Source organism: Arachis hypogaea, chromosome 1 (assembly GCF_003086295.3).
Source record: "Arachis hypogaea cultivar Tifrunner chromosome 1, arahy.Tifrunner.gnm2.J5K5, whole genome shotgun sequence".
NCBI classification, from domain to species: domain Eukaryota; kingdom Viridiplantae; phylum Streptophyta; class Magnoliopsida; order Fabales; family Fabaceae; genus Arachis; species Arachis hypogaea.
The window spans coordinates 53,295,786-53,310,794 of NC_092036.1; the positions used below are offsets into that span (position 1 = coordinate 53,295,786).

At 39.3% G+C, this 15,009-nt stretch overlaps 1 non-coding gene across 1 annotated transcript; it reads right to left on the reverse strand.

Moving 5' to 3' along the window:
- Positions 1–2,664: 2,664 nt before the first annotated feature.
- LOC112712223 (small nucleolar RNA R71) lies at positions 2,665–2,771 on the reverse strand. Its single transcript, XR_003157726.1, has one exon. It is a non-coding gene; the product is annotated as a small nucleolar RNA R71 (small nucleolar RNA).
- Between the last annotated feature and the right edge of the window lie 12,238 nt (positions 2,772–15,009).

Sequence of the window (15,009 nt, forward strand, 5' to 3'; positions counted from 1 at the left end):
AGCCAATGTTAATTGCCACGTTAACTACATTAACGTGGTAGTTAACGTGGAGAAAAAGGGGGCTCCAGCGTTAGTGGTAAAAGTCAATACCACTAACGCTCCAAATTGGCAATTGGCGACGTTAAGAGTCACGTTAACTTAGTTAACATGAACTCTAACGTGGAAGGGGAAGAGAACGCCAACGTTATTGACATTCACCTTTGTCACTAACGTTGGATTAAGCTAACATTGCCCACATTAGTGGTCACGTTAAGACTATTAACATGAGAGATAACGTGGAGCTAAGCATGATGAGCCAACGTTAGTGACACTCACCTTTGTCACTAACGTTGGAGATGGCATTCACTACCACGTTAGTGGCCACGTTAATCCAATTAACGTGAGCTCTAATGTGGGAAGGAGGGGCGTTTGGAGCGTTAGTGACAAAGGTAAGTGTCACTAACGCTCTCGAAGTTTAGGCATGCCCACGTTAAAAGTTACTTTAGTTATACTAACGTGATCTCTAACGTAGGGAAAGGGGGCACAATGCAATGTTATTGGAAAAGGTGATTCCCAATAACGTTTGCAAAGAACCATGAGGCAACATTAGTGGTCACGTTAGTGCCACTAACGTTGAAGTTAATGTGGACCATTTTGGGTCGGAACGTTAGTGAAAAAGGTGATTGCCACTAACGTTCTCGAACCCACATTTTCACTTAACGTTAACACCACTAACGTCCTATCTAATGCCCATGCCTAACTCACACTTTTCTGCAAGTTGAGCCCATCGATGATTGTAACTGCTTCAACTCAAGATCTAAGGCCCACATCTAAGACTTGAAGAACTCACTAGAAGATCAAGAAGAGTAATATATATAGGAGTAGTTTTGAACTATAAAAAAGCTTGGCACTTTGGAGAACTACCCTCTGTCTATTTACTTTTCTGCATGAATTCTTTACTACCATTTTCCATTCCCAGAGCTATGAACAACTAAACCCCTTTCATTGGGTTAGGGAGCTCTATTATAATTTGATGGATCAATTATAGTTTTTATTCTTCTTCCTCTTTCTTTTCTCTTGATTTACTAGAAAGCTTTCGATCTTAATTCAATTGGTTAGTTGTCTTGGAAAAGAAACTCTCCATAATTGGATCTCCTCTGAGCCTTGGAAAAGGGATGAGGAGATCATGCTAGAAATGCTTTCTCATGTTGGACCAAATTGGGGTTTGGGCGGATATAGTGACATGTAATCCTCCCAACACTTTGATTTGGAAATACATGTGGTATAATCAGTGACCATACTTCATCTCTTCCTATGAGCACTTAAATCAAGGAATTGGATAATTGTTCAAGCTTAGAGAGATTGGATTGCCAAAAAATTGGGATCCAATCACTTAAGATTGCCAAGGAGATCAATGAATGCATTGATTGAGGAAGAGATGAGAATGAACTTGATCCGGAGTATACAACATCTCCTAAGCCCAATGAATTCTCCATCTTTGATCTTACCCATTCTCTTTACTTTCTGCCATTTATTTCCATGTTCATCTTCCCAAATCCCCATTTAAGATTCTGCACTTTATTTTCTGCAATTTACTTTTCCGCCATTTAATTTTCTGTAATTCTCAACTACATTCTGTTTAGCTCAACTAGCTTACTCTTTCAACTAAAGTTGCTTGACCAATCAATCCCTGTGGGATTCGACCTCACTCTATTGTGAGTTTTTACTTGACGAAAATTCGATATACTTGTCAAAAGGAAATTTGTTGAGAGACAAGTTTTCGTGCATCAAGTTTATGGCGCCATTGCCAAGGATTGATTTTGTATCAACAATGATTAAGTTGGAAGTTCACTAGATTAAGAATTTTTTTCTCTTGTTTGTTTATTTTATCTAATAATTTACCTTCAGTTTATTTAGTTTCTTCCTCGTCCCCTCACCCCTTGTCATTTTCTTTTTTTCTTTGTTATTATCTATAATTCTACTCGCTAACCCACTAACTGTTTGATAATTTGCACCACTCACACTAACAGCCACTCTAACAAGAATAACCTCTTCATTTTATTCCCTGCTATGTGCTCTGTTAGTTGTATGACAGGGAGAAGAAGCGGAGCTTCAACTTCCTTTGATTCAGAACCTGAGAGGACCCTCCGTAGATTAAGGAGGGAAGCAAGAGGAAAAGGAGTTGTTGGTGCTGAGGAAGAGGAAGAGTACTTTGAAACAAACATAGAGGAGAACTTGGAAAACAACCATGAAGGAGAAGCTCATAACCATGCCAGAGAAGGTCCTGTGAATCATGCTGGGTAAGAAAGGAGAGTTCTAGGCTCTTACATCAAACCAAACCCAGGAAACTCAGGAAACTGTGGAAGTAGCATCCAAAAGCCCAACATACATGCCAACAATTTTGAAATAAAACCCCAGCTCATCACTCTTGTCCAGAATAACTGTTCATTTGGAGGAAGTGCCCAAGAAGACCCCAATCAACATCTAACCACCTTCCTGAGAATATATGACACTGTGAAGTCTAATGGTGTTCATCCAAATGTCTATAGATTGCTTTTGTTCCCCTTTTCACTCAAGGACAAAGCATCTAAGTGGCTGGAATTCTTTCCGAAGGAAAGCTTAACAAATTGTGAAGATGTGGTGAACAAATTTTTGGCAAGATTCTACCCTCCTCAAAAAATTAACAGGATGAGAGCTGAGGTGCAAACTTTCAGGCAATAAGATGGGGAAACTCTCTATGATGCATGGAAGAGGTTTAAGGACTTAACAAGAAGATGCCCACCAAACATATTCAATGAATGGGTTCAACTTCACATTTTCTATGAAGGTCTTTCTTATGAGTCAAAGAAGGTTGTAGACCATTCATCAAGAGGCTCTCTGAACAAGAAGAAAACCATTGAAGAAGCCATAGATGTCATTGAGACTATCACTGAGAATGACTACTTCTATGCTTCTGAAAGAAGTAACACTCGAAAAATAATGGAGCTGAACCACATGGATGCATTGCTGGCTCAAAATAAGATGATCACCAAGCAGCTAGCAGATCTTACCAAGAAGGTAGAAGAAAACCAAGTCACAGCAGTCATCACCTTATCACCAGCTCAAGAAGGAATGAATGTAGGAGAAGAAGGTGACTGGGAACAAGCCAATTATATTGGAAACTCACCCAGACACATCCATAATCCATACTCCAAAACTTACAATTCTAGATGGAGAAATCACCCTAACTTTGGGTGGGAAAATCAACAAGACCAAGGCCAAGACTAGAGATGCCACAACCACAATCCCAACAACAATGCAACTCACCAATATACCTCATAGAGATCCTATCAACACCCACCTAATCACCCTTTTTAACCACCTAATCTCAACCCACCATCACCAACAGAGGATAGGCTCTCCAAAATTAAGATTCTACTCGAAGACATATGTAAAGAAGTCCAAGACAACAAAGTATTCAAGGATGAAGTGCGAGCCAATATCAAACAAGGGGAAACCATCAAGAGGCTGGAGTCCCAAGTGGGATATCTATCTCAACAATTTTCCAAACCCACTGATAGTTTCTCAAGTGACACAGAGAAGAACCCAAGAGGAGAAACAAAGAAAGTAAGGTGGGAAGAATGCAAGATGATCACTATAAATAATGAAAGGAGTGTGGAGGAAGTACACACACAAATAGAACATACCCGAGATATTCCAAAGAAAAATTATGAAGAAGGAAACCATGCACCCTAGCCCACGTACAGGGAGGAGCTAAAGAAAGGGAGGACCCTGAACCCATATGCACCCTTTCCCCAAAGGCTCAAAGGCGGTGTAGCAAGGAGAATATATTCAAGATTCCTCGACATGTTTGCATCTCTTGATGTAAATATACCATTCATTAAGGCCCTCCAGCAAATGCCCTCCTACATCAAGTACATAAAGGAGCTGCTGGCCAAAAAGAGTTCATTGAACGATGGACAAACAATAAAGATGAATAGGGAGTGTAGTGCTCTCATTCAAACAGAGCCACCTACAAAGAAGAAGGATCCAGGGAGTTTCCACATTCCCTGTGCCATAGGAGAGACAATGATTGATAAGGGGCTCTGTGACTTGTGAGCAAGTATCAACTTGATGCCTCTGTCCCTCATGAAAAAGCTTCAAATCAATGAGCTAACACCCACAGACGTAATCATCAAATTGGCTGACAAAACTCAAAAACAGGCCATAGGAGTGGTTGAGAATGTGTTAGTGAAGGTTGGGAACTACTTCCTGCCCACGGACTTTGTTATCCTGGAAATGGAAGAGAACTCCATCCATCCCATCATTCTGGGGAGGCCATTTTTAGCCACAACCAGGGCACTTATAGATGTGGAGCGAGGAGAGCTAATATTAAGGATACACGATGAACTGCTCACCTTCAACATTTTTAAACCCTCACAAGAAGCAGATCATGATAACAAAGAGTCAGAGGAAGATCACAATAAGGGGCTGATAGAAGAGACAAACATGGGAACACAAGCACCACACCTGAAAATCCCCATTGGTGACAACCAATATGATCAGAAGGAGCAACAGCCAAGTGTAATCCAAGAGGAACTAGACCCACTAGAGTCATATGAGACAAGCAACAAAACCCTCCTAAAAGAAGAAACCACAAGGAGCAAAGTGACATCAAGGAACACAAGGAAAAAGGCCCCAAGGGGATGGAGAAACAAGAAAATCCCTACAGAAGATTTCTCTCCAGGAGATGAAGTAGTCTCTGCCCACTTTCCATCTATACCACCTCATCTCCGCACCATTCCATCTCAGCTGCCTCCAGTGTACACCATCAATAAAATCTTATCCTTAGAACATGTGGAGCTTCTTAACAAAGCCAATGGAGACAAATTTACTGCAATGGGGGAAGATTTGAAGCACTACCAACCATCCTGACAAAGGCCAAACGTCAAGCTAATGATGCTAAAGAAGCGCTTCATGGGAGGCAACCCATGTTCTATACCCTTTCTTTTTAATCTCTAATATTAGTTAATAAGGCAAAGTTCATGGATCCTAAATCAACTTTGACGAACACTTAGAAGAATTTTTATATACAACATATAGTGAACAATAAGTTTGGTGTTCAAGGCATACTAAGATGGCTTGAACACAACCCATATCATGTTAATCTTAGAGTCTTAATTAAACCTTGTTGCACCATACGACCACAAACAAGTTTGGTGTACCAACGTTGCATGCATGGGTAATTGGATGGTCGGTTGATTTACATTCGTGAATAGCATTTAGTTATTTAAAAAAAAAACAAAAAGATTTTTTGTAGCCATTTCATATTTTAATTTTTTCCGCCAAAAATTCAATTGACTTTTGCATTCTTTTGCCTTGTATAGGAAATCAAAAAGGGGATTGGTGGAACTTGATAGGACAATCAAAGAAGGGAGGTTCGGCCACTATACCAAGGGAACTACACACTTGTCTTCAAAGGGTGTACCCTTGGAAGTGCTGCCATGCAACATTGGGAGTAAGATAGCCTTGGAGATCGAATTAAGACCCTCATAAAAGAAGTGATCCTCGTGCCCATCCAATGCAAAACCCTAGCCGTTCACCATTAAGTCATGCCATCAATCCACGCCCTTCAAACACCCATCATCTTTCTATATAAATGATTCCTACTTTACACCTTTCCATACACAATTGTCATTCCCATCCATCTCTCTCTTCCTTCTCTCGAACACACACACTCCATCCTCCACCAAAGGTTTCATACACACTCATAGCCACATCCTGTGAGCCGCAAACATACCAACCATCACTCATGGCGTCGTCGAGCTCTAAAAGGAGAAGAGGGAAGGAGCCTATGGAGCAGCCTCCTTTCGATACCGGGAGATTCAAGATCGCCTTCCATGAGCTCCAATATGAACGGATCAAAAATAAGAAAATATTGTCAGAGTTGACATTCCAGTTCAACAAGGATGAGTGCCCAAAGATTAGAGAGAAGATTTTACAGAGGGGTTGGCAAAAGCTCACGAACCCAGAAATAAAGATAAATGCGAACCTCATCAAGGAGTCCTATGCCAATGTGGCCAGAGAAGACAGTACTAGGGCCCTCACCTTCAAAAGCTACGTGAGAGGAACAGAGGTAGACTTCAACCCCAATGCTATAACAAGGACTCTTCAGCTGAGATCGCCACATTTTGATGAGATCAGTTATCAAGTAAGAATAAGCAATACCTCTGACAAAGATGAACTTGAAGAAATCGTGAATGATATGTGTGTTATAGGATCTGATAGGGAAAGATACTCAGATAAGAGGCCGCGGTTCATTAGGAGAGGAGACCTAATCCCGAAAGCCATGGGATGGTTTGAGCTTGTAAGGAGGTCTATCCTTCCAGCCGCAAATAATTCTGAGGTCAATATTGCTCGAGCTACCATGGTGCATTGCTTAGTAAAGGGTGGGGACATCAATGTGCACAAAATTATAGTTGAAGGAATCCAGGATTCAGCTGAGAAGAATGATACGGGTGCTAGACTTTGGTACCCCAGCACCATCCTTAGACTATGTATGAAAGCCAAGGTAGTATTCGAAGACAACAATCCAACATGGGTAAACCCTGGGAGGTTAGTTACGCTCCAGCATATAAACTATGTGGCACCTGCTCAACAATAAAGAAGGCCTTAGATAAGGAAAAGAACTGCACAAGAAGAGTCTCACCAAGAAGAACCCCAACAAACAGGGTACCAGCAAGAAGAGCAATATGATCCTACCAACATAAATCTGTTTCACATTCAAAGAGCCATTGAAGATCTGGCAAGGAGCTATATGAAGGGACAAGAACAACAACTGTGGGTTCAATCTCAAAGGATGGATCATCAAGAAGAACTACTCTCTAATTGGATAGATCAACAAAGGGAGTGACAGAAACAACAAATGGAGTTACAATAGGAGCATTATTCCCAACTCACCCAAGCCATCAATCAAGTGACCGAAAGGCAAAAGCTCCAAGACAAACGACTTCAAGAACTCAACCAACGTCAGATAGTTCAGATGAAAGCATTCAACGAGTTCAGCGTGCTCAACGAAGGACGGCAACTGCATAGGGAAGAGTTTAGCATAAACACTCAGTCCAAGTTAACTTATGTGACTGGGCATATGCATAACTTGCACCCTGCCATCCCAAGTTATGATGCAGTCCGCAAAGACTTAACAGAACAAGAAGAGGGAAAGGTGAAACAACAAAAGGAAGCATTAAAGAAGAAGATGGAGGTTGCTGGTTTTTGGAAGAAACTGATCGGGAAGCGCAAAGGAAATGGGGACTCAAGCAATCAAGGAGGATCCCAAGACAAGGGGACATGAGCATTCTGATAAGTAAAAGGTGGTGGAGTTCCCTCCCAGTTTTATCTTTTGCGAGTTTTAAATAAGGAGAATCATGTATGAAATAGAACATGCTTCCATAATAGTTTAGGAATTTTCAATTCTATCTTTAAGATTTAGTTGTTTAAGTCTAAATGTGTTGGTCTAGTCCCTAGCTTTTACTTTCATCTTTATATATATATATATATATATATATATATATATATATATATGTATGTATATATATGCTTGTCCTTTAAGTCAATCAAAAAGATGTTATGAAAAGAACAAGAGTAGAGTTATCTTGTGAAGTAAATTCTGAATGTTTGTGGTAGGGTGATTAATTAGCTAAGTTGGTTCACCCACAAGGTAGGAAGGCAACTATCTGTCCTGAATCATATTCTTGAAACACACCCCATGAGACTAACTAATTAATAAGATCCTAATAAAAAAAGAGAAAGAGAAATGAGAGTTGAAAAAGAAAGAAAAATAATAAGACATAATGATAGGCACCAAGGGTTTGAATGTTGAGGCATGTGTCTGTGGTGTTCCTGTGCAAGGGATATGCTTGGATGAATAAGCTCTTAGGGGTGCCTTATCACTTGGTAACTTGGGTTAACTAATCCGGGATTACCAGCTAAAAGTCCACTATCAAGAGCAACCTTTGCTACAGAGCACTTAGTGACCCAAAGAGGTGCTGGACACCAAGGTCTCAAGAAAGAAAAATAACAAACCATGTGCCGTGGTGTGTATGTATGGGGGAAAGAGACTTGAGGGAGTAAGTCCTTGGAGGTGTCTCAACACCTAGCACCTTGAACCAACTGGTTCGGGAGTGTTGGCTGAAAGCTTATCATAAAGAGTCACCCTCTTACAGAGCACTTAGCCTAAAAAGGAATGTAATAAACTTAGGAAAAGAAGGAAGGATCAATAATAAGAAGTCTCAAGGGATACAATCAAGCAACTATTCAAGGGCATGATAAAGGCCTGGAAACTAGTAAAGGAATGAACCTAAGTTGCTATGCATAAAATCCCATAAAACCAAGGACTTGACTTCCACAATAATGACTCATTTCTCTTAACATTTCATTCATCATTCTCATGTGTCAGTACTTGCTTAGGGACAAGTAAGCTTTAAGTTTGGTGTTGTGATGCCAGGGCATCTAGGCCAGTTTCACTGACTTTTCTTTACTGTTTTAGGGTAGTTTCATGCATTTTCTTAGGAAATAAGCAAGTTTTGGATGAAAATTACATTTACACCTTGATTCAAGCAACTATTGTGAATTTTACATGATTTCATAAGGATTATGCAAGGATTGAATGACAAATTGATGATGCATAATCTCATGACTTAGACTAAAACTTTGATGCACTTTATTTGCTTGATTTCAGGACAAAGGAAGCAAGGAAGAACCACGTTAGTAGCCACGTTAATCCAATTAACGTGACCACTAACATGGAATGGGAATGAGCTTGCAACGTTAATGAGAAAAGTGATCGCCAATAACGTCTTCGAAGCCATCATAGCCCATGTTAATTGCCACGTTAACTACATTAATGTGGTAGTTAACGTGGAGAAAAAGGGAGCTCCAGCGTTAGTGGTAAAAGTGAATACCACTAACACTCCAAATTGGCGATTGGCCACGTTAAGAATCACGTTGACTTAGTTAACGTGAACTCTAACGTGGAAGGGGAAGAGAACGCCAATGTTAGTGACACTCGCCTTTGTCACTAACGTTGGATTAAGCCAACATTGCCCATGTTAGTGGTCACGTTAAGACCACTAACGTGAGAGATAACGTGGAGCTAAGCATGATGAGCCAACGTTAGTGACACTCACCTTTGTCACTAACGTTAGAGATGGCATTCACTACCACGTTAGTGGCCACGTTAATCCAATTAACGTGAGCTCTAACGTGGGGAGGAGGGGCATTTGGAGCATCAGTGACAAAAGTAAGTGTCACTGACGCTCTCGAAGCTTAGGCATGCCCACGTTAAGAGTCACGTTAGTTCTACTAACGTGATCTCTAACGTAGGGAAAGGGGGTACAATGCAACATTATTGGAAAAGGTGATTCCCAATAATGTTTGCGAAGAACCATGAGGCAACGTTAGTGGTCATGTTAGTGCCACTAACGTTGAAGTTAACGTGGACCATTTTGGGGTCAGAACGTTAGTGAAAAAGGTGATTGCCACTAACATTCTTGAACCCACATTTTCACTTAACGTTAACACCACTAACATCCTATCTAACGCCCATGCCTAACTCACACTTTTCTGCAAGTTGAGCCCATCGACAATTGTAACTACTTCAACTCAAGATCTAAGGCCCACATCCAAGACTTGAAGAACTCACTAGAAGATCAAGAAGAGTAGTATATATAGGAGTAGTTTTGAACTATAAAAAAGCTTGGCACTTTGGAGAACTACCCTCTGTATATTTACTTTTCTGCATGAATTCTTTACTACCATTTTCCATTCCTAGAGCTATTAACAACTAAACCCCTTTCATTGGGTTAGGGAGCTCTGTTGTAATTTGATGGATCAATTATAGTTTTCATTCTTCTTCCTCTTTCTTTTCTCTTGATTTACTAGAAAGCTTTCGATCTTAATTCAATTGGTTAGTTGTCTTGGAAACGAAACTCTCCATAACTGGATCTCCTCTGAGCCTTGGAAAAGGGATGAGGAGATCATGCTAGAAATACTTTCTCATGTTGGACCAAATTGGGGTTTGGGCGGATATAGTGACATGTAATCCTCCCAACACTTTGATTTGGAAATACATGTGGTATAATCAGTAACCATACTTCATCTCTTCCTATGAGCACTTAAATCAAGGAATTGGGCAATTGTTCAAGCTTAGAGAGATTGGATTGCCAAGGAATTGGGATCCAATCACTTAAGATTGCCAAGGAGATCAATGAATGCATTGATTATGAGAATGAACTTGATCCGGAGACTACAACATCTCCTAAGCCCAATGAATTCCCCATCTCTGATCTTACCCATTCTCTTTACTTTCTGCCATTTATTTCCATATTCATCTTCCCAAATCCCCATTTAAGATTCTGCACTTTATTTTCTGCAATTTACTTTCCCGCCATTTAATTTTTTGCAATTTTTAACTACATTCTGTTTAGCTCAACTAGCATACTCTTCCAACTAAAGTTGCTGGACCAATCCATTCCTGTGGGATTCGACCTCACTCTATTGTGAGTTTTTACTTGACGACAATTTGGTATACTTGTCGAAGGAAAATTTGTTGAGAGACAAGTTTTTGTGCATCAATCCTAGCCTAAGCAGCTCAACCAAGCTGTCGCTAACCATGTGCTTGTGGCGTGAAGGTGTCAAGTAAAAAGCTTGAGACTGAGCGGTTAAAGTCATGATCCAAAATCAAAAGAGTGTGCTTAAGAACTTTGGACACCTCTATTTGAGGACTCTAGCAAAGCTGAGTCACAATCTGAAAAGGTTCACCCAATTAAAGTGTCTGTGGCATTATTGTATCTGGTGCTAATACTAGAAAACAAGGTGCTCAGGCTCACGTCCAAGATTCTGAAAGCTATGTTCAAGAATAAAAAAGAACTTAAATAGGAGAGTCAATAATATCATCTGGATTCTAAGTTCCTAAAGATGCTAGTCATTCTTATTTTCAATGGATAGTGAGATGCCAAGACTATTCAGAAGTAAAAAGCTACTAAGTCCCGCTCATCTAATTGAAACTGAGCTATACTGGAAACTCAGAGATTTATTGCATCCTAATCTTCTTTTCATTCTATTTTATTTTTAGTTGCTTGGGGACAAGCAACAGTTTAAGTTTGGTGTTGTGATGAGTGATGCGTGAGCATCTTACCTATTTTTTCCTAGTGAATTTGCATCTAATTTGTGGAGTTTAATCAAGAATTAATTATATTTTAGTCACTATGGATGCTATTTTGAGTTTTGTGCAATACTGTTTATTTTAGGTAGCATTCGGTTGGATTTTGATGGAGTTTCTGCAGCACAAGAATCAAAGGAGATGGCAGCGAGGAGTGACGCGCACGGGTGCCTGACGCGTGCACGTGATTTGGAGGTATCCATGGCGACGCGTACGCGTGACTGATGCGTACGCGTGATTTGGAGCTTTCCACGGTGACGCGTGTGCGTGACTAACGCGGACGCCTGACTTGAAGAATTTCTCAGCGACGCGTGCGCATGACTAACGCATACGTGTGACTCGCGAAAAATACCATCGACGCGTACACGTGACTGATGCGTACGCGTGACTGACGCGTACGCGTGACATGCGCCACGTGTAGAAAATGCAAAAAAATGCTGGGGGCAATTTCTGGGCTGTTTTGACCCAGTTTACAGCCTAGAAAACACAGATTAAAAGCTGCATAATGGACAAAACAAGTGGTCCCCACCCATCAACTGAAGACTTGTTAATTAATTCAAATTTAAATTCAAATCTTATTTTTAGGAAAAGATATCATTATTTTTAATTTTAATTTTTGAAATTAGATTTTAAAATTTTTAGGATTAGATATAAAAGGGAGAAATTTTCCTTCCCTAGAGAACATTTTTCCATTCCAATTTACAATCCTAGTTTTCTTCTCTGAACCATGAGCAACTAATCCTTCATTGTTAAGGTTAGGAGCTCTGTCTATTTGTATGGATTGATTTTATTGCTTTTTCTATTTTAATTTATGTATGAATTTATAATTTAAGAATTGTTTTCGCTCTTTATCTTATGAATTTGGGTGGAACGGAAGTATGACCCTCTTTCTATTTGAATTCTTGTAAAACTTGGAAAAGCTCTTTACTTGAACAACAGCTTGAAAACAATTTCTCCTAAATTTTAATTATTTGGATTTAACAGGATACGTGACATATAATCCTCTTATTTTTGGGTAATTTAAATTTTTGTGGCATATAAACTGGAATTTGAACTTCACCCTATAATTGGAATTAATTGACCAAGGCATTGGCAGTCGATAAATTTTAGAAGAGACTAGGAAAGTCTAAGGAATTAGGGTCTAGTCACATATAGTTTGCCATAAATTAAATCCTACAGGATTAAAATAGTTAGTAATAAAAGTTAATCCGGAAAAATAGATAACTTTGAAACCTTAACTGCTTTCTCCATATTTCATTCCCAACTCAATTACTTTACTATTTTAATTTCTGCACAATTATTTAATGCTCTTTGAACACTCAACATACTATTCTGTTTATCTAACTGAGTAATTTAATCAACCATTATTGCTTGATCCATCAATCCTTATGGGATCGACCCTCACTCACCTAAGGTATTACATGGTACAACCCGGTGTACTTGCCGGTTAGTTTGTGGATTGTAAAATACCGCATCAAATTTTTGGCGCCGTTGCCGGAGATTGATTGTGATTGACAACTTCTCGTTGTTTGATTTCTTAGATTAGATAATTTTTCTTTTAATTAGTTTTAACCTAGTATTATTAATTTTTATTTTCATTTTTTTCCTTTATATTTTTTTCTCTCCCCGTGCTTTTTGTTTTGTTTCCCCTGTCCCCGTTTTTTTTATTTTTTTACTTCCTTTTAAATTTTATTTATTTATTTAAATCTCATCATTTTTTATTTTATTTTATTTTTCTTTTCATTTTTATTTTTTTCTTTTTTTTTCTCTCCGTTTTACTTTGTTTCTTTTTTATTATTTTTTTTACTTTTTATATTCTATTAGTTTTATTTTATTTTTGTATTTAAAAAAAAGAAAAAAATTAAAAAATTTTAATAGCACTAATATTTTTAGTAATTTCTAAAATTAAGTTTGGTGTTTCTTAGTTTAGGTTACCTCACCGGGAATTCTCTGCACTCTGACGTAGAGAGTTCCAATTTTTCTTGTCTTTTGTTTGTTTATGCGCAGGAACAGAGACAAAGAACATCTCTTAGACTTTGATCCTGAACCGGAAAGGACTTTCAGGCAGCGTTTACAACAAGCTAGACTTTGTAAGGGTGCAGAATCAACTATGGATTCTAATGATGATGATAATGCCAATGTGGCCAATCCGAATGGGAATGAGCAACAAAGGAGAGTACTTGGCTCTTACTCTGCCCCTACTACAGATCTTTATGGAAAAAGCATTGTGGTGCCTCCTATAGTTGCGAACAACTTTGAGTTAAAACCACAACTGGTCACCCTGGTACAACAAAACTGCCAGTATCATGGTCTTCCCCACGAAGACCCAAATCAATTTATTTCTAGTTTCCTACAAATCTGTGATACTGTGAAAACAAATGGAGTAAAGCCAGAGGTGTACAAACTCATGCTCTTCCCGTTTGCTCTAAGGGATGGAGCAAAACTATGGTTAGATTCTCAATCCAAGGAGAGTTTGGATACTTGGAACAAGGTGGTTACTGAGTTTCTCACTAAATTTTTCCCACCAAAGAAGCTGACTAAGCTTAGGGTGGAGGTTCAGACCTTCAGACAGAAGGAGGGTGAAACTCTGTATGAAGCTTGGGAGAGATACAAGCTACTGACTAGACAATGCCCTCTGGACATGTTCTCCAAATGGACTCAACTAGATATCTTTTATGAAGGCTTGGGTGAAATGTCTAAGATGTGCTTAGACAATTCTGCAGGAGGTTCATTGCACAAGAAGAAGACACCGGAGGAGACTATTGAGCTTATTGAATTGGTTACTAGCAACCAATATTTATACTTATCTAACAGGAATCCTGTGAACTCTGCGAAGAAGGGTGTCATGGAAGTAGACGCTCTTAATGCTATTCTTGCTCAGAACAAGCTTATGTCTCAGCAAATAAGTCTACTTACTCAACACATGGGTGGCATGCAAGTCTCAGCTATCAACACCCAAAATCCACCTCAAGAGGTCTCTTATGACATGACAGGTAACTTTGTGCAAAATGATAATTATGATTATGCTGAACCCTCTTCTGAACAGGTCAGTTATATGGGGAGTGCTCCTAGAAATTCCAATAATGATCCCTATTCTCAGACCTACAATCAAGGGTAGAGAAATCACCCAAACTTTGGGTGGAGAGACCAACCCCAGAGACCTCAGAATTTCAACAATAATTCTCAGGGCGGTTTCCAACAGAATAATTATAATAACCGCCAATTTCAATCTCATCAACAACAACCACCTCCACGGCAAATTCTAAATCCCAAGAAGATTCTAATTGGGAAATGATGAGGAGTTTTGCACAGGAAACCAAAGAATCAATCAAGAATTTGGAGATTTAGATGGGTCAAATAGCCACCAGAGTTAATAAAATTGATCAGAGGACCACAAATAGCCTTCCTGGTAACACAATTCCAAATCCAAGAGAAGAATGCAAGGCTATCACCTTGATAAGGGGATAAGTGGCAAGTATGGAAGCATAAGTTGATGAGGAGCCAGTTGAAAAAGTTTGCAAGGTTATTCAACTGAGAAGTGGTAAAGTAGCTGGCTCTGAGACCAAGGTCAATGAAGAGTTAGTTGAAAAAGAAGCTCCAAAGGAGAAGAAGGGAGAAGTAGAGCACGCACCTCCAAAGCATGCGGACAACCCATTCCCAGATTCTCTTGACACTTATCCTACTTTGCCAAAGGCTCCTGAGTACAAGCCTAAAATTCCATATCCTCAGAGACTTCAAAAGGAAACCAAGGACAAACAGTTTTCAAAGTTCTTGGAAGTCTTCAGAAAGTTGCAAATCAATATTCCTTTTCCTGAGGTTTTGGAACAAATGCC